Source organism: Oncorhynchus clarkii, chromosome 13, assembly GCF_045791955.1.
Source record: "Oncorhynchus clarkii lewisi isolate Uvic-CL-2024 chromosome 13, UVic_Ocla_1.0, whole genome shotgun sequence".
In the NCBI taxonomy this organism is placed as follows: Eukaryota; Metazoa; Chordata; class Actinopteri; order Salmoniformes; family Salmonidae; genus Oncorhynchus; species Oncorhynchus clarkii.
In genome coordinates, this window is record NC_092159.1 from 56977890 (window position 1) to 57005589 (window position 27700).

At 43.3% G+C, this 27700-nt stretch overlaps 1 pseudogene; it reads right to left on the minus strand.

The window, feature by feature from the left end:
* The window catches only part of LOC139365160 (cytochrome P450 2K1-like), a 129067-nt pseudogene that overhangs the window by 88666 nt on the left and 12701 nt on the right, over positions 1-27700 (minus strand).

Here is a 27700-nt window from a genome sequence, read left to right on the forward strand (position 1 = left end):
AGCTGTTGCCAGAGAACTGAATGTTGATTTCTCTACCATAAGCTGCCTCCAACAGAATTTGGCAGTACATCCTACCAGCCTCACAGCCGCAGAGCACATGTAACCACGGCAGCCCAGGACCTCCACATCCGGCTTATTCACCTGCGGGATCGTCTGATGAGGGGGAAGGGGTGTGCTGAGGACTATTTCTGTCTGTAATAAAGCCCTTTGTGGGGAAAAACTCATTCCAATTGGCTGGGACTGACTCCCAAGTGGGTGGGCCTATGCTCTCCCAGGCCCACCCATGGCTGTACCCCTGCCCAGTCATATGAAATCCATAGATTAGGGCCAAATTCATATTTCAGTTGACTGATTTCCTTCTATGAACTGGAACTCAGTCAAATCTTACAAATTGCTGCATGTTGCGTTTCTATTTGTGTTCAGTATAGTTTGCCATTCGAGTACGCAATATTTTTTATTTTATAGTATACAACATTTAGGAAATTAGAGTATACTCTACATGCCTGGATGTCATACTAATTTCTGTTTTGACAACAGTATGTGAAGGTATGTGAAAATATAATTTTTAAAGTGCAATATGCAGAAATCGCTGTAATAGTTCACCTAAGTTCAGTTTATGTGACAAGAAATAGTGTCGAGCAGTGGTTCCCAAACTTTTATAGTTCCGTAACCCTTCAAACATTCCACCCCCTGCTGCATACCCCCTCTATCACCAGGGTTAGCACACTCATCATTGTAGCCTGCCAAACACACAGTATACGATACATTTATTAATACGAATTAGTGAGTTTTTGTCACAATCTGGCTCATGGTAAGTGACAAAGAGCTCTTATAGGACCAGGGCACCAATAATAATACAATAATAAAACATGTAGCTCTTTATTTAGCCATCTTACATATAAAACCTTATTTGTTCATCTCCACAGGTTAATGAGAAGGGTGTGCTTGAAAGGATGCACATAACTCTGCAATGTTTGGTAGAGAGAGTCTCAGTCTTAAATAATTTTCCACACACAGTCTGTGCATGTATTTAGGTTTCATATTATTGAGGGCCGAGAATCCACTCTCACATAGGTACGTGGTTGCAATTGGCATCACTGTCTTAACAGCTCAATTTGAATAGGCAGGATACTCTGAGTGCAGCCCAATCCAGAAATCTGGCAGTGGCTTCTGATTAAATTACATTTTCACAGTACCGCTTGTTGCAATTTAAATGAGGCTCTCTTGTTCAACCATCTATAAGTGGACTGGAGGAAGGGCATGAAAGGGATAATGAATCCAGTTGTTTGTGTCGTCCATTTCGGGAAAGTACCTTCGTATTTGCGCACCCAGCTCACTCATTTTTTCCCTCTCTCAACTTTTTCACTCCGGACTCTTTATCTGGACGTGGTTCATCAGGACCTCCACCAGCCGAAGCTAAGTAGTAACATTAATGTTATGTCTTCTAATTGCAGTCACTGTACTCATAATATACAGGAGAACGGTCACTTTATGACGAGCTGTGCTGCAAGCCCAGCTTCAGACACAATCGTTAGGCAGGGGTAATTTTAGTGTAGGAAAGGATAAAACAGCGTCTGTCCCACCAATAAGTACAGATAGTAGTATAAATCCCCTCGCACAGTCCCCGCAGCCGGACAATTTTCTCATGGCTTCTGGAAGGAAATGCTGTAGGAATGCTCAACCGTTGTCGCTCATTCAGCAGACAGAAACTTTCAACCGGTTCTCCCCATTAAGCAATGGGTCGGTGTCAAGAGAATTATGTTCTCAGTGTTCATAAACCCAATTGAATTGATAACTCAGCCTGAAACCCAGAATTTGTAAGAAACTGGTTGGAATGAATCAGATGGAAGCCCAGTTACAATAGTCGTGAATGTTTATTTAGAGAGCTCTGCTTATCATTTCCTGTACATTGGTCTATATACCTCACATTTTGTCATAAATGTCCCTCCTCCTCTCAGATACAATTCAATATAGTTCACAAGTCTTCTCCTACTCATACATTGTCTGCCACCTGTTATGCAATCTACTACAAGCCCAGGTCTCTAACCTCCCTGAGTGGGGACAGAATGTCCTGTAAAGAACACAGTAGTACAGCTTGTCTGACGATAGCTCAATTTGTTTCATACTTGCACTCTGCTTACATACTAAAAAGGAACAGAAAGTCCTTGTTCTAATTCTTGACTAAAACCACACACATCAGATTTAGTTTTACGGTTCTAATAAGTTTCATACAATCATACAGTGACAGGGTAGTATTCTGTTAGTTATAGTTCTACGTTAAATGTATACATCATTTAGTCATTATTCATAAAATTCATAACAGTTGGAGTCAGAGGCCAAGCCTTCTCTGTTCTCTCCTTCTCCTGTCTGAGACCCCCGAAGCCTCCCACCATTAGCTCTGACAAATTGAAAACACTAGTCATTGGTGACTCCATTACCCACTATATAAGACTTAAAACGAATCATCCAGCGATCATACACTGTTTACCAGGGGGCAGGGCTAGCAACGTTAAGGCTAATCTGAAGATGGTGCTGGCTAAAGCTAAAACTGGCGAGTGTAGAGAGCATAGGCATATTGTTATCCACGTTGGCACCAACGATGTTAGGATGAAAAAGTCAGAGGTCACCAAGCGCAACATAGCGTCAGCGTGTAAATCAGCTAGAAAGATGTGTCGGCATTGAGTAATTGTCTCTGGGCCCCCTCCCAGTTATGGGGAGTGATGAGCTCTACAGCAGAGTCTCACAACAATCGCTGTTGGAAAACTGTTTTCTGCCCCTCCCAAAAGATAGCATTTGTACATAATTGTCACTCTTTCTGGGACTCACACACAAACAGGACCAAGCCTGGCCTGCTCAGGAGTGACAGTCTCCATCTTAGCTGGAGGGGTGCTCTCATCTTACCTACTAACATAGACAGGGCTCTAACTCCCCTAGCTCACAATGAGATAGCCAGCCTGCAAACTTAGTGGAGTCTGCCACTAGCACAGTCAGTGTAGTCAGCTCAACTATCCCCATTGAGATAGTGTCTGTGCCTCAATCTAGTTTGGGCAAAACTGAACGTGGTGGTGTTCTCCTTAGCAATCTCACTGGAATATAGACCTCCTCCATTCCTGTCATCATTGAAAGAGACTGTGATATCTCACATCTCAGAAAAGGGCTACTTAATGTAAGATACCTCACTTTCAAGGCAGTTATAGTCAATTAACTAATTACTGATCATAATCTTGATGTGATTGGCCTTACTGAAACATGGCTAAAGCCTGATGAATTTACAGTGTTAAATGAGGCCTCACCTCCTGGTTACACTAGTGACCATATCCCCCGCGCATCCCGCAAAGGCGGAGGTGTTGCTAACATTTATGATAGCTAGTTTCAATTTATTTAAAAAAAAGACTGCGTTTTCGTATTTTGAGCTTCTAGTCATGAAATCTATGCAGCCTACTCAAACACTTTTTATAGCTACTGTTTACAGGCCTCCTGGGCCATATGCAGCTTTCCTCACTGAGTTCCCTGAATTCCTATTGGACTTTGTAGTCATGGCAGATAATATTCACATTTTTGATGACTTAATATTCACATGGAAAAGTCCACAGACCCACTCCAAAAGGCTTTCTGAGCCATCATTATCAAGTGGGTTTTGTTCAACATGTCTCCCGACCTACTCACTGCCACAGTCATACTCTGGACCTAGTTTTGTCCCGTAAGAATAAATGTTGTGGATCTGAAGCTAACTTAAAAGCAGCATTCCCCAAGAGAGGATGATCAGTAGGAGGCAAATTACGGACTCCTCTTTAAATCTGTGTATTCCTCCAAAGCTCAGTTGTCCTGAGTCTGCACAACTCTGCTAGGACCTAGGATCAAGAGAGACACTCAACTTTTTTAATACTGTATCTCTTGACACATTGAAGAAAATAATCATGGCCTCTAAACCTTCAAGCTGCATACTGGACCCTATTCCAACTAAACTACTGAAAGAGCTGCTTCCTGTACTTGGCCCTGCTATGTTGAACATAATAAACGGCTCTCTATCCACCAGATGTGTACCAAACTCACTAAAAGTGGCATTAATAAAGTCTCTTTTGAAAAAGCCAAACTTTGACCCAGAAAATATAAAAAACGAATCAAATCAAAGTGTATTTGTCACGTGCGCCGAATACAACAGGTGAAACCTTACAGTGAAATGTTTACTTACAGGATCTAACCAATAGTGAAAGAAAGGTGAACAATAGGTAAGTAAAGAAATAAAACAACAGTAAAAAGACAGGCTACATACAGTAGCGAGGCTACATACAGACACCGGTTAGTCAGGCTGATTGAGGTAGAATGTACATGTAGATATGGTTAAAGTGACTACGCAAATATGATGAACAGAGAGTAGCAGTAGCATAAAAGAGGGGTTGCTGGGTGGTGGGTGGCGGGTCGCAATGCAGATAGCCCAGTTAACCAATGTGAGGGAGCACAGGTTGGTCGGCCTAATTGAGGTAGTAAGTATGTGAATGTATAGTTACAGTGACTATGCATATATGATAAACAGAAAATAGCAGCAGCTTAAAAAGAGGGGTTGGGGGTGGGGGGGCACATAATGCACATTTTTAGGGCCTTCCTCTGACACCGCCTGGTGTAGAGGTCCTGGATGGCAGGCAGCTTAGCCCCAGTGATGTACTGGGCTGTACGCACTACCCTCTGTAATTCCTTGCGGTCAGAAGCCGAGCAATTGCCGAACCAGGCAGTGATGCAACCAGTGCTCTCGATGTTGCAGCTGTAGAACCTTTTGAGGTTCTGAGGACCCATGCCAAATTTTTCTTTTTAGTTTCCTGAGGGGGAATAGGCTTTGTTGTGCCCTCTTCATGACTGTCTTGGTGTATTTGGACCATTCTAGTTTGTTGTTGATGTGGACACCAAGGAACATGGAGCTCTCAACCTGCTCCACTACAGCCCCGTTGATGAGAATGGGGGCGTGCTTGGTCCTCCTTTTCCTGTAGTCCACAATCATCTCTTTAGTCTTGCTTTTGTCCAGGTGGGAAAGGGCAGTGTGGAGTGCAATTGAGATTGCATCATCTGTGCATCTGTTTGGGCGGTATGCAAATTGGTGTGGGTCTAGGGTTTCTGGGATAATGGTGTTGATGTGAGCCATTATCAACCTTTCAAAGCACTTCATGGCTACGGACATGAGCGCTATGGGTCTGTAGTCATTTAGGCAGGTTGCCTTTGTGTTCTTGGGCACAGGGACTATGGTGGTCTGGCCCGGTGCACACATCCTGGAAATCCGTCTGGCCCCGCAGCCTTGTGTATGTTGATCTGTTTTAAGGTCTTACTCACGTCGGCTACGGAGAGCATGATCACACAGTCGTCCGGAACAGCTGATGCTATCATGCATGCCTCAGTGTTGCTTGCCTCGAAGTGAGCATAGAAGTGATTTAGCTCATCTGGTAGGCCTGTGTCACTGGGCAGCTTCCAGCTCTGCTTCCCTTTGTAGTCTGTAATAATTTGCAAGCCCTGCCACATGAGACGAGCACTCGGAGACAGTGTAATATGATTCAATCTTAGCCCTGTATTGACGCTTTGCCTGTTTGATGGTTCGTCGCAGGGCATAGCAGGATCTCTTGTAAGCTTCCGGGTTAGAGTCCCGCACCTTGAAAGCGGCAGCTCTACCCTTTAGCTCAGTGCGAATGTTGCCTGTAATCCATGGCCTCTGGTTGGGGTATGTACGTACAGTCACTGTGGGGACGACATCCTCAATGCACTTATTGATAAATTCAGTGACTGATGTGGTGTACTCCTCAATGCCTTTGGAAGAATCCCGGAACATGTTCCAGTCTGTGATAGCAAAACAGTCCTGTAGTTTAGCATCTGCTTCATCTGATCACTTATTTTATAGACCAAGTCGCTGTTGCTTCCTGCTTTAATTTTTGCTTGTAAGCAGGAATTAGGAGGACAGAGTTGTGGTTGGATTTACCAAATTGAGGGTGAGGTAGAGCTTTGTACGCGCATCTGTGTGTTGAGTACAGGTGACCTAAAATTTGTTTCCTTCTGGTTGCACATTTAACATGTTGATAGAAATTTGTTAGAACTGATTTTAGTTTCCCTGCATTAAAGTCTCCAGCCACTAGGAGCGCCGCCTCTGGGTGAGTGGTTTCTTGTTTGCTTATTCCCTTATACAGCTGACTGAGTGCGGTCTTAGTGCCAGCATCTGTCTGTGGTGGTAAATAAACAGCCACAAAAAATATAGCTGAAAACTCTCTAGGCAAGTAGTGTGGCCTGCAATTTATCACAACAACTTCAGGTGAGCAAAATCTAGGAAGAACCTGCTCTACACTGATACAGTGATCCATGAGACCCAGAGACTAGCCAACATTTTACCCATGGCCATCCCTCACACCTCTAGGCGAGACATCACCTTCCAGGGCATCATCTTCCACTTCATCAAGAAGGGGACGCTTGTTTCCTCGACTGACGTTTGTTCTACAAGACGGGAGTGAATGGGAGAGCTCACACACCTTTTACCCCACCCACTTTCTGGATGAGAAAGGTCGATTTGTCAAGAGGGATGCCTTCATGCCTTACTCTGCAGGCAATTCCAATGTTTGTTTCTTAATTTACACTATCATTCAGCAATTAACTCAATCATATATTCTATTGTGCTCATTACTTTGGCCCAGAGAGAGTTGAGGGTATGGACGGGTCTGTGAAAAATATAGATACATATAACACTAAGCGACTCATTCAGAATCCATCTATGGTGCTCTAACATTTTTGGCCATTGCTTTGACCCAGAGAGTTGATGGTATAGTTTGTTATAGAAATGTGTGTACAATTTGACATCTATTGATATGTCAACTATAGGAAATCTATGTAGACCTAATTGATATATGTTGTCAGAGAGAATATAGTAGACGGCATGTGTCAAAAAGTGATTGATGATCTATTTTTAGTGTCACTTGTTTATGCCCTTTTATGGACATCCTGGCCGGATGTTCTCACGCTATGGACATCCTGTCCGGATGTTCTCACGCTAACGAGTGAGTGCTTATGTAACATGATCGTGCAGTTGTTTCTTTGAAGTAAAGCATATTTTTGTAATAGAAATGTCCTGGTGATTGATGTGTTGTGTTGATTGACCTTGTTGAATGTGCTTGAACATTTGAAACAGTTGGGAATTCATGTAGTGAATGGAGGAGACCGGAGTTTGACCATTTGAAACAGTTGGGTATTTATGTAGAGAATGGGGGAGGCCTGAGTTTGACCATTTGAAACAGTTGGTAAAGTTTTGTCGTAAACTTATGGAGGGAGCTTGTGACCCCTTGTAAAATGAAAAAGTATTTTCCGGGTAGGTCTGCCTGAGTATAACTAAGTGTTAGACTTGTCCTATGACCAGTCTAACACTGATAAACCATAGAAAACTACAGAAAACATGTATCCTAGACCAATTCTAGGTGCATTGTGATTTGCCTTCAATAAATTAAATTCTGTCTCTCCCCCTTGGGGTGTGTGAGACCTGGCTGCATGGTTGGTGTCCGGTTACAAGCTGTGGGCTTACATTCAGAGAGAGAGAGAGAGAGCCAGGCCCCAAGACGTTCTTTCTAAGACAAATACATTTAGAATCGTTCCTACAACAAAATAATAATAGTAATAAGTTTAATTGGGGGTAGTAACATTTTTTAAGAAATAAAGGGTTAAAAAATGAAATGTACCTTTAATGAAATCTCAGGCTCTCTCTCTCTTCCTCTGGACCTATGTTTCTCCCTCAAAGGTTGTTTTTGTGTGTGTGTGTCTATGTGTGTGTGAGATAGGCAGGGTGCTAGGTTACAAGCAGAGAGAAACTTACTCGAAACATTATTTCTATGAACATAACACATTTAGAATCTCTCCTACAACATAATAATAGTAGTAACATGTTTAAATGGGGGTAGTAACATTTTGCAGGAAAAAAATAAAGGGTTTTAAAAAGAAGCATGTACTGTATTTACCTTCAACTAATGACAGCTCTTCCTCTGGTCTTCTGTCTCTTCCTCGGCCCTCTGGTTGCATCAAGTTACGAGCTGTGGATTTAGAAGCCCTGATCAAGGAGCAAAGGCATTATTTTATATGAACACAGTTCAAAAACAATTATACATAAACATTTAAAGGCTATTCAAATGTAGTATTGTGTTGTAATATGTAGGATTTATATAAATGTTTAGTAAGAAAACATTTGAGGTATAGCTTAATATTGCATAGTAACTTTTAATAATGGTAATGTGTTTAAATGCTGGTAGTAACATTTTTGAGGAAATGAAGGGTTTTAAAATGTAATTTACCTTTAATGAAATCTCAGGCGCTCTCTGTCTCTCTTCCTCTGGACCTGTGTGTGGGTGTGTATGCAACACCCACCGGTAGCAAGCGCTCCAGCAGGTATATTTCACTGGTCATCCCCAAAGCCAACACTTCCTTTACCGATCACTGTACCTGAACGTACACAGCCAATCTGTAAACAGCACACCCCACTACCTCATCCCCATATTGTTACTTATCCATTTGCTCTTTGGCACCCCAGTATCTCTACTTGCACATCATCATCTGCACATCTATCACTCCAGTGTTAACGCTAAATTGTAATTATTTCGTCATTGTATGCTGTAGCGTTAAGATTTCCCTTCACTGGAACTAAGGGACCTAGCCCAAACCATGAAAAACAGCCCCAGACCGTTATTCCTCCTCCACCAAAATGTACAGTTGGCACCATGCATTCGGGCAGGTAGCGTTCTACTGGCATCCGCCAAACCCAGATTCGTCCGCCGGTCTGCCAGATGGTGAAGCGTGATTCATCACTCCAGAGAACACGTTTCCACTGCTCCAGACTCCAATGGCGGCAAGCTTTACACCATGGTAATCTTAGGCTTGTGTGCATCTGCTCGGCCATGGGAACCCATTTCATGAAGCTCCCGACAAACAGTTAATGTGCTGAAGTTGCTTCCAGAGACAGTTTGGAACTCGGTAGTAAGTGCTGCAACCAATTTTTACGCTTCAGCACTCGGCAGTCCCGTGTGGTTTACCACTTCGAGGCTGAGCTGTTGTTGTTCCTAGACATTTCTACTTCACAATAACAGCACTTACAGTTGACCGGGGCAGCTCTAGGAGAAATTTGACAAACTTACTTGTTAGAAAGGTGGCATCCTATTACGGTTCACATTGAAAGTTACTGAGCTCTTCAGTAAGGCCATTCTACTGCCAATGTTTGTCTATGGAGATTGCATGGCTGTGTGCTTGATTTTTACACCTATCGGCAATGGGTGTGGCTGAAAGAGCCGAGACCACTAATTGGAAGGGGTGTCCACATACTTTTGCATATATAGTGTACTTCCTCCATAGAGATCCTGTTAGTATTCTAATTCTTTGAACACCTCTTGGCTTTTTGCCCACTATCACATTCTAACTATAGAATTAGAACATGTACCAACAGTTCAACCAAGTGTTTTGATCTAAATTGCAAGTCAAATCACAGTTGCAATATTTAAAAAAAAATAAGGCCTAGATTTTTTGCCTGTATCGTGCAGCACTATGTGGCAGTGTGGAAATGATCTCAAATGAGTTCAACTTCTGGTTGAACTATAAACAGTATAAAATGAATCCAAATGGAAAAGCCCCACTGAAATCAATTAGAATGTATGTGGCCACCCTAGGGTAATGCACAACTCATACAGCAAATGTAGAACTTTTATTATAATAATTATTATTATAATAATAAATAATCATATATATTTTGGCCATACCACCCAGTCCTAGGTTGTTGATGTGATTTGTAAGATTGTTTTATCTGGCTAATGTTTTCAGTTTTCAAACATTCAGTAAGTAAAATTATAGAATGGATTTCAGCACATTATGCCTGCATTTAGTTGGCTAATGTTTTTTTCCCAATGGACTCAAGCGCCAATACATAGTACATAGTGTTCCGTTTGCTACAGTTTTACAAATAAATGTTTGTCGACAGAAAAGACCTCTGACACAGTTTATGCACTAAACATGACTTGTGTTCTTCTACCTCAAAAGTAAACTGGCTTCAGGTTGTCAATATCAGTATCTATAGAACGTGTCAAGTAGTTTCTGTGGACACCCCCCTCAAGGTTGGAGTTTGCCCCCCCCTCCCCAAAATAAAAATAAAATGTGCAGTTTTGTCACACAACACAATGCCACAGATGTCTAAAGATTTGAGGGAGCATGCAATTGGCATGCTGACTGCAGAAATGTCCAACAGAGCTGTTGCATACTTTCCAGGTCCATACCCAAACAGTTCGAACTACTAATTTTGAAAATTACTCTCTCCAGAAATAAGTCTCTCACTGTTGCCGCCTGCTACCGACCCCCCTCAGCTCCCAGCTGTGCCCTGGACACCATTTGTGAATTGATCGCCCCCCATCTAGCTTCAGAGTTTGTTCTGTTAGGTGACCTAAACTGGGATATGCTTAACACCCCGGCAGTCCTACAATCTAAGCTAGATGCCCTCAATCTCACTCAAATCATCAAGGAACCCACCAGGTACAACCCTAACTCTGTAAACAAGGGCACCCTCATTGACGTCATCCTGACCAACTGGCCCTCCAAATACACCTCCGCTGTCTTCAACCAGGATCTCAGCGATCACTGCCTCATTGCCTGTATCCGCTATGGAGCCGCAGTCAAACGACCACCCCTCATCACTGTCAAACGCTCCCTAAAACACTTCTGTGAGCAGGCCTTTCTAATCGACCTGGCCCGGGTATCCTGGAAGGACATTGACCTCATCCCGTCAGTTGAGGATGCCTGGTCTTTCTTTAAAAGTAACTTCCTCACCATTTTAGATAAGCATGCTCCGTTCAAAAAATGCAGAACTAAGAACAGATATAGCCCCTGGTTCACTCCAGACCTGACTGCCCTCGACCAGCACAAAAACATCCTGTGGCGGACTGCACTAACATCGAACAGTCCCCGCGATATGCAACTGTTCAGGGAAGTCAGGAACCAATACACACAGTCAGTCAGGAAAGCTAAAGCCAACTTCTTCAGGCAGAAGTTTGCATCCTGTAGCTCCAACTCCAAAAAGTTCTGGGACACTGTGAAGTCCATGGAGAACAAGAGCACCTCCTCCCAGCTGCCCACTGCACTGAGGCTAGGTAACACGGTCACCACCGATAAATCCATGATTATCGAAAACTTCAACAAGCATTTCTCAACGGCTGGCCATGCCTTCCGCCTGGCTACTCCAACCTCGTCCAACAGCTCCCCCCCCCCCCGCAGCTACTCGCCCAAGCCTCTCCAGGTTCTCCTTTACCCAAATCCAGATAGCAGATGTTCTGAAAGAGCTGCAAAACCTGGACCCGTACAAATCAGCTGGGCTTGACAATCTGGACCCTCTATTCCTGAAACTATCCGCCGCCATTGTCGCAACCCCTATTACCAGCCTGTTCAACCTCTCTTTCATATCGTCTGAGATCCCCAAGGATTGGAAAGCTGCCGCAGTCATCCCCCTCTTCAAAGGGGGCGACACCCTGGACCCAAACTGTTACAGACCAATATCCATCCTGCCCTGCCTATCTAAGGTCTTCGAAAGCCAAGTCAACAAACAGATCACTGACCATCTTGAATCCCACCGTACCTTCTCCGCTGTGCAATCTGGTTTCCGAGCCGGTCACGGGTGTACCTCAGCCACGCTCAAGGTACTAAACGATATCATAACCGCCATCGATAAAAGACAGTACTGTGCAGCCGTCTTCATAGACCTTGCCAAGGCTTTCGACTCTGTCAATCACCGTATTCTTATCGGCAGACTCAGTAGCCTCGGTTTTTCGGATGACTGCCTTGCCTGGTTCACCAATTACTTTGCAGACAGAGTTCAGTGTGTCAAATCGGAGGGCATGCTGTCCGGTCCTCTGGCAGTCTCTATGGGGGTGCCACAGGGTTCAATTCTCGGGCCGACTCTTTTCTCTGTATATATCAATGATGTTTCTCATGCTGCGGGCGATTCCCTGATCCACCTCTACGCAGACGACACCATTCTATATACTTCCGGCCCGTCCTTGGACACTGTGCTATCTAACCTCCAAACGAGCTTCAATGCCATACAGCACTCCTTCCGTGGCCTCCAACTGCTCTTAAACGCTAGTAAAACCAAATGCATGCTTTTCAACCGTTCGCTGCCTGCACCCGCACGCCTGACCAGCATCACCACCCTGGATGGTTCCGACCTTGAATATGTGGACATCTATAAGTACCTAGGTGTCTGGCTAGACTCTAAACTCTCCTTCCAGACCCATATCAAACATCTCCAATCGAAAATCAAATCAAGAGTCGGCTTCCTATTCCGCAACAAAGCCTCCTTCACTCACGCCGCCAAACTTACCCTAGTAAAACTGACTATCCTACCGATCCTCGACTTCGGCGATGTCATCTACAAAATTGCTTCCAACACTCTACTCAGCAAACTGGATGCAGTTTATCACAGTGCCATCCGTTTTGTCACTAAAGCACCTTATACCACCCACCACTGCGACTTGTATGCTCTAGTCGGCTGGCCCTCGCTACATATTCGTCGCCAGACCCACTGGCTCCAGGTCATCTACAAGTCCATGCTAGGTAAAGCTCCGCCTTATCTCAGTTCACTGGTTACGATGGCAACACCCATCCGTAGCACGCGCTCCAGCAGGTGTATCTCACTGATCATCCCTAAAGCCAACACCTCATTTGGCCGCCTTTCGTTCCAGTTCTCTGCTGCCTGTGATTGGAACGAATTGCAAAAATCGCTGAAGTTGGAGACTTTTATCTCCCTCACCAACTTCAAACATCTGCTATCTGAGCAGCTAACCGATCGCTGCAGCTGTACATAGTCTATTGGTAAATAGCCCACCCATTTTCACCTACCTCATCCCCATACTGTTTTTATTTATTTATTTTTCTGCTCTTTTGCACACCAATATCTCTATCTCTACCTTTACATAACCATCTGATCATTTATCACTCCAGTGTTAATCTGCATAATTGTAATTATTTGCCTACCTTCTCATGCCTTTTGCACACAATGTATATATAGACTCCCCTTTTTTCTACTGTGTTATTGACTTGTTAATTGTTTACTCCATGTGTAACTCTGTGTTGTCTGTTCACACTGCTATGCCTTATCTTGGCCAGGTCGCAGTTGCAAATGAGAACTTGTTCTCAACTAGCCTACCTGGTTAAATAAAGGTGAAATAAAAATAAAAAAATAAATAAAAAATTGCCAGAGAACTGAATGTTGATTTCTCTACCATAAGCTGCCTCCAACAGAATTTGGCAGTACATCCTACCAGCCTCACAGCCGCAGAGCACATGTAACCACGGCAGCCCAGGACCTCCACATCCGGCTTATTCACCTGCGGGATCGTCTGATGAGGGGGAAGGGGTGTGCTGAGGACTATTTCTGTCTGTAATAAAGCCCTTTGTGGGGAAAAACTCATTCCAATTGGCTGGGACTGACTCCCAAGTGGGTGGGCCTATGCTCTCCCAGGCCCATCCATGGCTGTACCCCTGCCCAGTCATGTGAAATCCATAGATTAGGGCCAAATTCATATTTCAGTTGACTGATTTCCTTCTATGAACTGGAACTCAGTAAAATCTTACAAATTGCTGCATGCTGCGTTTCTATTTGTGTTCAGTATAGTTTGCCATTCGAGTACGCAATATTTTTTATTTTATAGTATACAACATTTAGGAAATTAGAGTATACTCTACATGCCTGGATGTCATACTAATTTCTGTTTTGACAACAGTATGTGAAGGTATGTGAAAATATAATTTTTAAAGTGCAATATGCAGAAATCGCTGTAATAGTTCACCTAAGTTCAGTTTATGTGACAAGAAATAGTGTCGAGCAGTGGTTCCCAAACTTTTATAGTTCCGTAACCCTTCAAACATTCCACCCCCTGCTGCATACCCCCTCTATCACCAGGGTTAGCACACTCATCATTGTAGCCTGCCAAACACACAGTATACGATACATTTATTAATACGAATTAGTGAGTTTTTGTCACAATCTGGCTCATGGTAAGTGACAAAGAGCTCTTATAGGACCAGGGCACCAATAATAATACAATAATAAAACATGTAGCTCTTTATTTAGCCATCTTACATATAAAACCTTATTTGTTCATCTCCACAGGTTAATGAGAAGGGTGTGCTTGAAAGGATGCACATAACTCTGCAATGTTTGGTTGTATTAGAGAGAGTCTCAGTCTTAAATAATTTTCCACACACAGTCTGTGCATGTATTTAGGTTTCATATTATTGAGGGCCGAGAATCCACTCTCACATAGGTACGTGGTTGCAATTGGCATCACTGTCTTAACAGCTCAATTTGAATAGGCAGGATACTCTGAGTGCAGCCCAATCCAGAAATCTGGCAGTGGCTTCTGATTAAATTACATTTTCACAGTACCGCTTGTTGCAATTTAAATGAGGCTCTCTTGTTCAACCATCTATAAGTGGACTGGAGGAAGGGCATGAAAGGGATAATGAATCCAGTTGTTTGTGTCGTCCATTTCGGGAAAGTACCTTCGTATTTGCGCACCCAGCTCACTCATTTTTTCCCTCTCTCAACTTTTTCACTCCGGACTCTTTATCTGGACGTGGTTCATCAGGACCTCCACCAGCCGAAGCTAAGTAGTAACATTAATGTTATGTCTTCTAATTGCAGTCACTGTACTCATAATATACAGGAGAACGGTCGCTTTATGACGAGGATAGCTGTGCTGCAAGCCCAGCTTCAGACACAATCGTTAGGCAGGGGTAATTTTAGTGTAGGAAAGGATAAAACAGCGTCTGTCCCACCAATAAGTACAGATAGTAGTATAAATCCCCTCGCACAGTCCCCGCAGCCGGACAATTTTCTCATGGCTTCTGGAAGGAAATGCTGTAGGAATGCTCAACCGTTGTCGCTCATTCAGCAGACAGAAACTTTCAACCGGTTCTCCCCATTAAGCAATGGGTCGGTGTCAAGAGAATTATGTTCTCAGTGTTCATAAACCCAATTGAATTGATAACTCAGCCTGAAACCCAGAATTTGTAAGAAACTGGTTGGAATGAATCAGATGGAAGCCCAGTTACAATAGTCGTGAATGTTTATTTAGAGAGCTCTGCTTATCATTTCCTGTACATTGGTCTATATACCTCACATTTTGTCATAAATGTCCCTCCTCCTCTCAGATACAATTCAATATAGTTCACAAGTCTTCTCCTACTCATACATTGTCTGCCACCTGTTATGCAATCTACTACAAGCCCAGGTCTCTAACCTCCCTGAGTGGGGACAGAATGTCCTGTAAAGAACACAGTAGTACAGCTTGTCTGACGATAGCTCAATTTGTTTCATACTTGCACTCTGCTTACATACTAAAAAGGAACAGAAAGTCCTTGTTCTAATTCTTGACTAAAACCACACACATCAGATTTAGTTTTACGGTTCTAATAAGTTTCATACAATCATACAGTGACAGGGTAGTATTCTGTTAGTTATAGTTCTACGTTAAATGTATACATCATTTAGTCATTATTCATAAAATTCATAACAGTTGGAGTCAGAGGCCAAGCCTTCTCTGTTCTCTCCTTCTCCTGTCTGAGACCCCCGAAGCCTCCCACCATTAGCTCTGACAAATTGAAAACACTAGTCATTGGTGACTCCATTACCCACTATATAAGACTTAAAACGAATCATCCAGCGATCATACACTGTTTACCAGGGGGCAGGGCTAGCAACGTTAAGGCTAATCTGAAGATGGTGCTGGCTAAAGCTAAAACTGGCGAGTGTAGAGAGCATAGGCATATTGTTATCCACGTTGGCACCAACGATGTTAGGATGAAAAAGTCAGAGGTCACCAAGCGCAACATAGCGTCAGCGTGTAAATCAGCTAGAAAGATGTGTCGGCATTGAGTAATTGTCTCTGGGCCCCCTCCCAGTTATGGGGAGTGATGAGCTCTACAGCAGAGTCTCACAACAATCGCTGTTGGAAAACTGTTTTCTGCCCCTCCCAAAAGATAGCATTTGTACATAATTGTCACTCTTTCTGGGACTCAAATCAAATCAAATCAAATCAAATGTATTTATATAGCCCTTCGTACATCAGCTGATATCTCAAAGTGCTGTACAGAAACCCAGCCTAAAACCCCAAACAGCAAGCAATGCAGGTGTAGAAGCACGGTGGCTAGGAAAAACTCCCTAGAAAGGCCAAAACCTAGGAAGAAACCTAGAGAGGAACCAGGCTATGTGGGGTGGCTAGTCCTCTTCTGGCTGTGCCGGGTGGAGATTATAACAAAACATGGTCAAGATGTTCAAATGTTCATAAATGACCAGCATGGTCGAATAATAATAAGGCAGAATAGTTGAGACTGGAGCAGCAGCACAGTCAGGTGGACTGGGGACAGCAAGGAGTCATCATGTCAGGTATTCCTGGGGCATGGTCCTATGGCTCAGGTCCTCCGAGAGAGAGAAAGAAAGAGAGAATTAGAGAGAGCATATGTGGGATGGCCAGTCCTCTTCTGGCTGTGCCGGGTGGAGATTATAACAGAACATGGCCAAGATGTTCAAATGTTCATAAATGACCAGCATGGTCGAATAATAATAAGGCAGAACAGTTGAAACTGGAGCAGCAGCACAGCCAGGTGGACTGGGGACAGCAAGGAGTCATCATGTCAGGTAGTCCTGGGGCATGGTCCTAGGGCTCAGGTCCTCCGAGAGAGAGAAAGAGAGAAGGAGAGAATTAGAGAACGCACACTTAGATTCACACAGGACACCGAATAGGACAGGAGAAGTACTCCAGATATAACAAACTGACTGACTCACACACAAACAGGACCAAGCCTGGCCTGCTGAGGAGTGACAGTCTCCATCTTAGCTGGAGGGGTGCTCTCATCTTACCTACTAACATAGACAGGGCTCTAACTCCCCTAGCTCACAATGAGATAGCCAGCCTGCAAACTTAGTGGAGTCTGCCACTAGCACAGTCAGTGTAGTCAGCTCAACTATCCCCATTGAGATAGTGTCTGTGCCTCAATCTAGTTTGGGCAAAACTGAACGTGGTGGTGTTCTCCTTAGCAATCTCACTGGAATATAGACCTCCTCCATTCCTGTCATCATTGAAAGAGACTGTGATATCTCACATCTCAGAAAAGGGATACTTAATGTAAGATACCTCACTTTCAAGGCAGTTATAGTCAATTAACTAATTACTGATCATAATCTTGATGTGATTGGCCTTACTGAAACATGGCTAAAGCCTGATGAATTTACAGTGTTAAATGAGGCCTCACCTCCTGGTTACACTAGTGACCATATCCCCCGCGCATCCCGCAAAGGCGGAGGTGTTGCTAACATTTATGATAGCTAGTTTCAATTTACAAAAAAAAAAGACTGCGTTTTCGTATTTTGAGCTTCTAGTCATGAAATCTATGCAGCCTACTCAATCACTTTTTATAGGTACTGTTTACAGGCCTCCTGGGCCATATGCAGCTTTCCTCACTGAGTTCCCTGAATTCCTATCAGACCTTGTAGTCATGGCAGATAATATTCACATTTTTGATGACTTAATATTCACATGGAAAAGTCCACAGACCCACTCCAAAAGGCTTTCTGAGACATCATTATCAAGTGGGTTTTGTCCAACATGTCTCCCGACCTACTCACTGCCACAGTCATACTCTGGACCTAGTTTTGTCCCGTAAGAATAAATGTTGTGGATCTGAAGCTAACTTAAAAGCAGCATTCCCCAAGAGAGGATGGCTTGAAAAGATCATGATCAGTATGAAGCAAATTACGGACTCCTCTTTAAATCTGTGTATTCCTCCAAAGCTCAGTTGTCCTGAGTCTGCACAACTCTGCTAGGACCTAGGATCAAGAGAGACACTCAACTTTTTTAATACTGTATCTCTTGACACATTGAAGAAAATAATCATGGCCTCTAAACCTTCAAGCTGCATACTGGACCCTATTCCAACTAAACTACTGAAAGAGCTGCTTCCTGTACTTGGCCCTGCTATGTTGAACATAATAAACGGCTCTCTATCCACCAGATGTGTACCAAACTCACTAAAAGTGGCATTAATAAAGTCTCTTTTGAAAAAGCCAAACTTTGACCCAGAAAATATAAAAAACGAATCAAATCAAAGTGTATTTGTCACGTGCGCCGAATACAACAGGTGAAACCTTACAGTGAAATGTTTACTTACAGGATCTAACCAATAGTGAAAGAAAGGTGAACAATAGGTAAGTAAAGAAATAAAACAACAGTAAAAAGACAGGCTACATACAGTAGCGAGGCTACATACAGACATCGGTTAGTCAGGCTGATTGAGGTAGAATGTACATGTAGATATGGTTAAAGTGACTACGCAAATATGATGAACAGAGAGTAGCAGTAGCATAAAAGAGGGGTTGCTGGGTGGTGGGTGGCGGGTCGCAATGCAGATAGCCCAGTTAACCAATGTGAGGGAGCACAGGTTGGTCGGCCTAATTGAGGTAGTAAGTATGTGAATGTATAGTTACAGTGACTATGCATATATGATAAACAGAAAATAGCAGCAGCTTAAAAAGAGGGGTTGGGGGTGGGGGGGCACATAATGCACATTTTTAGGGCCTTCCTCTGACACCGCCTGGTGTAGAGGTCCTGGATGGCAGGCAGCTTAGCCCCAGTGATGTACTGGGCTGTACGCACTACCCTCTGTAATTCCTTGCGGTCAGAAGCCGAGCAATTGCCGAACCAGGCAGTGATGCAACCAGTGCTCTCGATGTTGCAGCTGTAGAACCTTTTGAGGTTCTGAGGACCCATGCCAAATCTTTTTAGTTTCCTGAGGGGGAATAGGCTTTGTTGTGCCCTCTTCATGACTGTCTTGGTGTATTTGGACCATTCTAGTTTGTTGTTGATGTGGACACCAAGGAACATGGAGCTCTCAACCTGCTCCACTACAGCCCCGTTGATGAGAATGGGGGCGTGCTTGGTCCTCCTTTTCCTGTAGTCCACAATCATCTCTTTAGTCTTGCTTTTGTCCAGGTGGGAAAGGGCAGTGTGGAGTGCAATTGAGATTGCATCATCTGTGCATCTGTTTGGGCGGTATGCAAATTGGTGTGGGTCTAGGGTTTCTGGGATAATGGTGTTGATGTGAGCCATTATCAACCTTTCAAAGCACTTCATGGCTACGGACATGAGCGCTATGGGTCTGTAGTCATTTAGGCAGGTTGCCTTTGTGTTCTTGGGCACAGGGACTATGGTGGTCTGGCCCGGTGCACACATCCTGGAAATCCGTCTGGCCCCGCAGCCTTGTGTATGTTGATCTGTTTTAAGGTCTTACTCACGTCGGCTACGGAGAGCATGATCACACAGTCGTCCGGAACAGCTGATGCTATCATGCATGCCTCAGTGTTGCTTGCCTCGAAGTGAGCATAGAAGTGATTTAGCTCATCTGGTAGGCCTGTGTCACTGGGCAGCTTCCAGCTCTGCTTCCCTTTGTAGTCTGTAATAGTTTGCAAGCCCTGCCACATGAGACGAGCACTCGGAGACAGTGTAATATGATTCAATCTTAGCCCTGTATTGACGCTTTGCCTGTTTGATGGTTCGTCGCAGGGCATAGCAGGATCTCTTGTAAGCTTCCGGGTTAGAGTCCCGCACCTTGAAAGCGGCAGCTCTACCCTTTAGCTCAGTGCGAATGTTGCCTGTAATCCATGGCCTCTGGTTGGGGTATGTACGTACAGTCACTGTGGGGACGACATCCTCAATGCACTTATTGATAAATTCAGTGACTGATGTGGTGTACTCCTCAATGCCTTTGGAAGAATCCCGGAACATGTTCCAGTCTGTGATAGCAAAACAGTCCTGTAGTTTAGCATCTGCTTCATCTGATCACTTATTTTATAGACCAAGTCGCTGGTGCTTCCTGCTTTAATTTTTGCTTGTAAGCAGGAATTAGGAGGATAGAGTTGTGGTTGGATTTACCAAATTGAGGGCGAGGTAGAGCTTTGTACGCGCATCTGTGTGTTGAGTACAGGTGACCTAAAATTTGTTTCCTTCTGGTTGCACATTTAACATGTTGATAGAAATTTGTTAGAACTGATTTTAGTTTCCCTGCATTAAAGTCCCCAGCCACTACAAGCGCCGCCTCTGGGTGAGTGGTTTCTTGTTTGCTTATTGCCTTATACAGCTGACTGAGTGCGGTCTTAGTGCCAGCATCTGTCTGTGGTGGTAAATAAACAGCCACAAAAAATATAGCTGAAAACTCTAGGCAAGTAGTGTGGCCTGCAATTTATCACAACAACTTCAGGTGAGCAAAATCTAGGAAGAACCTGCTCTACACTGATACAGTGATCCATGAGACCCAGAGACTAGCCAACATTTTACCCATGGCCATCCCTCACACCTCTAGGCGAGACATCACCTTCCAGGGCATCATCTTCCACTTCATCAAGAAGGGGACGCTTGTTTCCTCGACTGACGTTTGTTCTACAAGACGGGAGTGAATGGGAGAGCTCACACACCTTTTACCCCACTCACTTTCTGGATGAGAAAGGTCGATTTGTCAAGAGGGATGCCTTCATGCCTTACTCTGCAGGCAATTCCAATGTTTGTTTCTTAATTTACACTATCATTCAGCAATTAACTCAATCATATATTCTATTGTGCTCATTACTTTGGCCCAGAGAGAGTTGAGGGGATGGACGGGTCTGTGAAAAATATAGATACATATAACACTAAGCGACTCATTCAGAATCCATCTATGGTGCTCTAACATTTTTGGCCATTGCTTTGACCCAGAGAGTTGATGGTATAGTTTGTTATAGAAATGTGTGTACAATTTGACATCTATTGATATGTCAACTATAGGAAATCTATGTAGACCTAATTGATATATGTTGTCAGAGAGAATATAGTAGACGGCATGTGTCAAAAAGTGATTGATGATCTATTTTTAGTGTCACTTGTTTATGCCCTTTTATGGACATCCTGGCCGGATGTTCTCACGCTATGGACATCCTGTCCGGATGTTCTCACGCTAACGAGTGAGTGCTTATGTAACATGATCGTGCAGTTGTTTCTTTGAAGTAAAGCATATTTTTGTAATAGAAATGTCCTGGTGATTGATGTGTAGTGACCTTGTTGAATGTGTTTGAACATTTGAAACATTTGGGAATTCATGTAGTGAATGGAGGAGACCGGAGTTTGACCATTTGAAACAGTTGGGTATTTATGTAGAGAATGGGGGAGGCCTGAGTTTGACCATTTGAAACAGTTGGTAAAGTTTATTCGTAAACTTATGGAGGGAGCTTGTGACCCCTTGTAAAATAAAAAAGTATTTTCCGGGTAGGTCTGCCTGAGTATAACTAAGTGTTAGACTTGTCCTATGACCAGTCTAACACTGATAAACCATAGAAAACTACAGAAAACATGTATCCTAGACCAATTCTAGGTGCATTGTGATTTGCCTTCAATAAATTAAATTCTGTCTCTCCCCCTTGGGGTGTGTGAGACCTGGCTGCATGGTTGGTGTCCGGTTACAAGCTGTGGGCTTACATTCAGAGAGAGAGAGAGAGAGCCAGGCCCCAAGACGTTCTTTCTAAGACAAATACATTTAGAATCGTTCCTACAACAAAATAATAATAGTAATAAGTTTAATTGGGGGTAGTAACATTTTTTAAGAAATAAAGGGTTAAAAAATGAAATGTACCTTTAATGAAATCTCAGGCTCTCTCTCTCTTCCTCTGGACCTATGTTTCTCCCTCAAAGGTTGTTTTTGTGTGTGTGTGTCTATGTGTGTGTGAGATAGGCAGGGTGCTAGGTTACAAGCAGAGAGAAACTTACTCGAAACATTATTTCTATGAACATAACACATTTAGAATCTTTCCTACAACATAATAATAGTAGTAACATGTTTAAATGGGGGTAGTAACATTTTGCAGGAAAAAAATAAAGGGTTTTAAAAAGAAGCATGTACTGTATTTACCTTCAACTAATGACAGCTCTTCCTCTGGTCTTCTGTCTCTTCCTCGGCCCTCTGGTTGCATCAAGTTACGAGCTGTGGATTTAGAAGCCCTGATCAAGGAGCAAAGGCATTATTTTATATGAACACAGTTCAAAAACAATTATACATAAACATTTAAAGGCTATTCAAATGTAGTATTGTGTTGTAATATGGAGGATTTATATAAATGTTTAGTAAGAAAACATTTGAGGTATAGCTTAATATTGCATAGTAACTTTTAATAATGGTAATGTGTTTAAATGCTGGTAGTAACATTTTTGAGGAAATGAAGGGTTTTAAAATGTAATTTACCTTTAATGAAATCTCAGGCGCTCTCTGTCTCTCTTCCTCTGGACCTGTGTGTGGGTGTGTATGCAACACCCACCGGTAGCAAGCGCTCCAGCAGGTATATTTCACTGGTCATCCCCAAAGCCAACACTTCCTTTACCGATCACTGTACCTGAACGTACACAGCCAATCTGTAAACAGCACACCCCACTACCTCATCCCCATATTGTTACTTATCCATTTGCTCTTTGGCACCCCAGTATCTCTACTTGCACATCATCATCTGCACATCTATCACTCCAGTGTTAACGCTAAATTGTAATTATTTCGCCTCTATGGCCTATTTATTGCCTTACCTCCCTACTCTTCTGCATCTGTGCACGTTAATTATATGCTTTTTTCATTAAATAGACTAGAAAAGCTTAATTAAAAGCCTGTCTGTAATGAACAAACTGATGGGGGGGGTTATGCAATAGCTAGGATATGTTTGTTTCTGATGTCACAGGGTTCCTCCTACACCACCCTGTAAGTGTGTACCAAAGACAACAGAGAGCTCTGATTCAAACTACACACAGTCTCTTAGATTTGGGTTGGACAGGCAAGTTACTCAGAGGCAGACAACAGTTTCCAAACATTAGTTATCACCTCCCCACATTTGGACAACATGGGCCTCTGATGCCCAGGCAAATCTTTTTTAATTCCTATTTTGTTTTTTGTTAGTGTTAAGTCTTGGCTCAGTTTGCTTTTCCAGGAATTCAGTTGCACCAGTTCAGTTCAACACTAGATACATTTTATTTTAATTCATTAATAGTTAACAAACACAGCTAAACCAAACACAGGATTAGAGAGAATGATCTTTAGCTTGGGTCAATAACCTATGCTTCAGGTTGGCTCTTTGACAACATTTACAGCTGATAACACCAGTCTCTGTGTTTCTGTGTAATAGGTCTTGGTTGTTTTTATGCAGTCTAAAGGTCCCTACATAAAGAAAGGTTGAGTGCTTCTATTGGTCCTCTTTACCCTAACTGGACAAATCTGTTACACTGATATCACTACAGGAAAATCCACTATCACAAATATACACGTTTTAAGATACTCACATTTTTTTATATATATATTTAAAAATATATATATTAGTAGGAAATGGTTTGTTCTCTATAATTGACTTAAACATCTGATTCGTCTTCCTCGCCGGTGTTGCGATGCAAAAAGTACAAACACATTTACTGTACCTAGCAAGGTATTTCTTCAGTAAACAATAATGTCATTTAGCAGATGTTTTTGTACAAAGTGACTTACAGATCATTCACAACACCATGTTTTTTAAAATTCAGCATAGCCCTTTGTTTGGCTAAAGTAAAGAAGTTGTTCTAAACAGTGTGTAATATACTGTACATTGGTCCAGACTCATCTCAGACCCGGCTCACAGCACACAGCTGGTGAGGTGAAGGATTGAGGGTGAACCCCACGGATGGTGTGAGGTCCAGATCATCCTCTGTTACTCCAGGAGGAGGAGAGAAACTAAAGCGTTGCAGGAGGGAGGTCAAGAGAAAGAGCTCCATCCTGCCCAGACCCTCCCCCAGACATGCGATCGACCAAAGAAATAGGAAATAGCATGAAGTCTGTCCAAGAGGCTACCACAATTTCTCTACTTCTTGCAATGAAATAATTTGCTAAATTATGAAGTTGATATACCTGCAGAAAAGGCCATGAAGGCATCCCTGTTGACGAATCATCACTGCTCATCCAGAAAGTGGGAGGGGTTAAAGGAGTGGGGGCTCTCCCATTCGCTATTGTCCTGTAGGATGAACATCAATAAAGGAATCACAGACGTCCCCTGCAGTGACAGTGAAGCATAGGACACTTATATTCAGAGTAAAAGTAATGAAACTTTGTTTAATAAATGAAGTGCACACTTAAAAAGGAGTGTATTGCAATCATTTCAGGCAGAATTATTTCAAAAATCTGATTTGGACAGCCACGTATCTGACCTTTTTGATGAAGTATTCCTGGAAGGTGACATCTCGGCTGGTGGTGCGAGGGATGGACATAGTTACAATGCTAGCCAGTCTCTGGGTCTCATGGATCACTGCATGAGTGTAGGGCAGGTTCTTCATGTCCTCTACCAAGGGCTAACTACTTCCTATAACCCTGCTGATCTCCTCCTGGACCCAGTCTGAGACAGAAAGATGGGAGGGTTGGAGTTACTACAATGAAATGTACACTCAGTATGCAAAACATTAAAAACTCCTGCTCTTCTTTCCATGACAGACTGACCAGGTGAAAGTTATGATCTATTACTGTCTCTTGTTAAATCCACTTCAATCAGTGTAAATGAAGGGGAGGAGACAGGTTAACAAAGGATTTTTAAGCCTAGAGACAATTGAGACATTATTTAACTAAGCAAGTCAGTTAAGAACAAATTCTTATTTACAATGACGGCCTACCAAAAGGCCTCCTGCGGGGACGGGGATATAAATATAGGACACCACACATCACGACGAGAGACCACAACACTATATAAAGAGAGACCTAACACAGCATGGTACTAACATTATTGGACACAGACAACAGCACAAAGGGGAAGGTAGAGAACAATACATCATGCAAATCAGCCACTGTCAGTAAGACTGTCCATGATTGAGTCTTTGAATGAAGAGATTGAGATAAAACTGTCCAGTTTGAGTGTTTGTTGCAGCTCGTTCCTGTCACGTTCTAACCTTAGTTCCTTTGTTTTGTCTTTGTTGTGACTGGCAGCCCTACGCAGGGTGTCCCCAGTTCGCCAACACAGACCAGTGCGTTCTATTCCACCTCGCCCCACTGGCCTGGCTACGGGGAGTATCGGTGCTCGAGACCTCCAGTGCGCCTCCACGGTCCGGTTTATCCGTTGCCTCCTCCACGCACCAGGCCTCTGGTTGCAGCCCCCCCCACCAGGCTGTCTCTCCATCTTCTCCCTACAGGTGCTCCCGCCTGTCCAGCGCTGCCAGAGCCGCCCGTCTGTCCTGAGCTGCCAGAGCCGCCCGTCTGTCCTGAGCTGCCAGAGCCGCCCGTCTGTCCTGAGCTGGGGGGGGGGGGGGGGGGGGGGGGGTACTGCCACGTTCTGACCTTAGTTCCTTTGTTCTGTCTTCACTTTAGTATGGTCAGGACGTGAGTTGGGGTGGGCTGTCTATGTTATTTTTTCAATAATTTGGGATTTCTGTGTTTGGCCTTGTATGGTTCTCAATCAGAGGCAGCTGTCAATCGTTGTCCTTGATTGAGAACCATATCTAGGTAGCCTAGTTTCACTTTTGAGTTGTGGGTGATTGTTTTCTGTTGAGTGTTTGTATCTGCACCAGACAGAACAGTTTCGGTTTCGTTCGTTCACTTTGTTGTTTTTGTTCAGTGTTCTATTTCTTTATTAAAAATATGGACACTTACCACGCTGCGCATTGGTCCGATCCTTGCTACTCCTCTTCAGATGACGAAGATGCGAACCGTTACAGTTCCAGTCGCTAGCTGCAGCGAACTGAAAAGACGAGCGACCCAGGGATGTGTGCGCTTTGGGGACCTTTAACAGAATGTGACTGGCAGAATGGGTGTTGTATGTGGAGGATGAGGGCTGCAGTAGAGATCTAAGATAGGGGGGAGTGAGGGTTTTATAAATAAGCGTCAACCAGTGGGTCTTGCGACATGAATTGTGTATGTGTTACATTCAGAGGTTGAATGGGCAAGACAAAAGATTTAAGTGCCTTTGAATGGGGTATGGTGAAGGTGCCAAGCGTATCGGTTTGTATCAAGAACTGCAACGCCACTGGGTTTTTCACACTCAACAGTTTCCCGTGTGTATCAAGAATGGTCCACCACCCAAAGGACATCCAGCCAACTTGACACAACTGTGGAAAGCATTGGATTCAACATGGGCCAGCATCTCTATGGAATGCTTTTGACACCTTCTAGAGTCCATGCTCCAACAAATTGAGGCTGTTCTGAGGAAGATGTTCCTAATGTTTTGTACACTCAGTGTATAAACCTGAGTTAACGTTTAACCTTCATTAACCAAGGCATCCTTGTCTAGTTTCATACTATATTCTTCAATCTGGCTCTTTGCCAATGTTTATAACTTGTAATACCATGAGTGCTTTACTGTTTCATGTCTGTGTGTCAAAGGTGGCACCTTAATTCGGGAGGACGGGCTCATAGTAATGGCTGGAACGGAATCGAACACATGGTTTCCATATTTTTGATACCACTCCATTCCAGCCATTATTATGAGCCGTCCTCCCCTTAGCAGCCTCCTGTGGTGTGTGTGTGCGTACATGTGTTTGTGTTTATATCTATTCTTACCCTGTATATGGGGGTACTTGGCCATTAGCAGCAGACCCCAGCGCAGGGTTGTCCCGGTGGTGTTGGTACCAGCAGAAAACAGGTTACCAACACTAAATACCAGGATGTCGTCATGGTAGAAAGAATCCATATTGTCAGATTCCTAACAGAAACAGACCCTCAGATGACATAAGTAATGTACAGTCAGTCTTTCCTCAACTCGTAGCCAAGAGAAACTGGTATGCATAGTATTGATATTAGCCCTCTGATTACAATGAAGAGATAAATGTGTCACGCTGTTCTGGGCAGCTTAAGTTGGCCCTTCTTTTGACTGGACAATAATTAAGATAAGATCAAACTAGAGCTTGCTTTGTGGAGAGTGGTGCTTCTACACCTGCATTGTTTGCTGTTTGGGGATTTAGGCTGGGTTTCTTTACAGCACTTTGAGATATCAGCTGATGTAAGAAGAACTTTATAAATACATTGATTAAAAAAAGCAGAGCATCTATTTATCACGGACAGTCCTTTCCTCATCTTTACAATCATTGAATCAATATGTTCTGACCATGAGAGTTTACAATCTAAAATAACACCAAGTAACAGCCACACCATTGATTACCAGATTCAGCTGATGTCCAGAACTTAGGGAATGATTTGTATCAATACAACGCTTCATTTTGAATATGTTCAGGACCAGTTTATTACTGGCCACCCATGATTTCACTAGCTGTGATTGCTGACGGGTTGAATCATCAGCTTACATGGACACAGGTTCTGTTAAATGCCAGTGGCAGGTCATTGGTAAAAATAGAAAAGAGTAGAGGGCCAAGAGAGCTGCCATGCAGTACACCACACTTTACATGTTTAACATTAGAGAAGCTTCCATTAAAGAAACCCCCCTTGGGTACTATTAGATAGATTGCCATATTGTGGATTCAGAGCTGAGGTTGAAAAGCCATGACACATAGGATTATTCAACACGTTATGGTCACTAATATTAAAGGCTGCACTGAAATCTTTTTATTATACATTTCTTTAAACCAATCATCAGTCATCTGTGCCAGTGCATGTTCAGTGGCCTTCTCTATAAGCATTCTGAAAGTCTTAATTTGTTTACAGAGAAATAGCA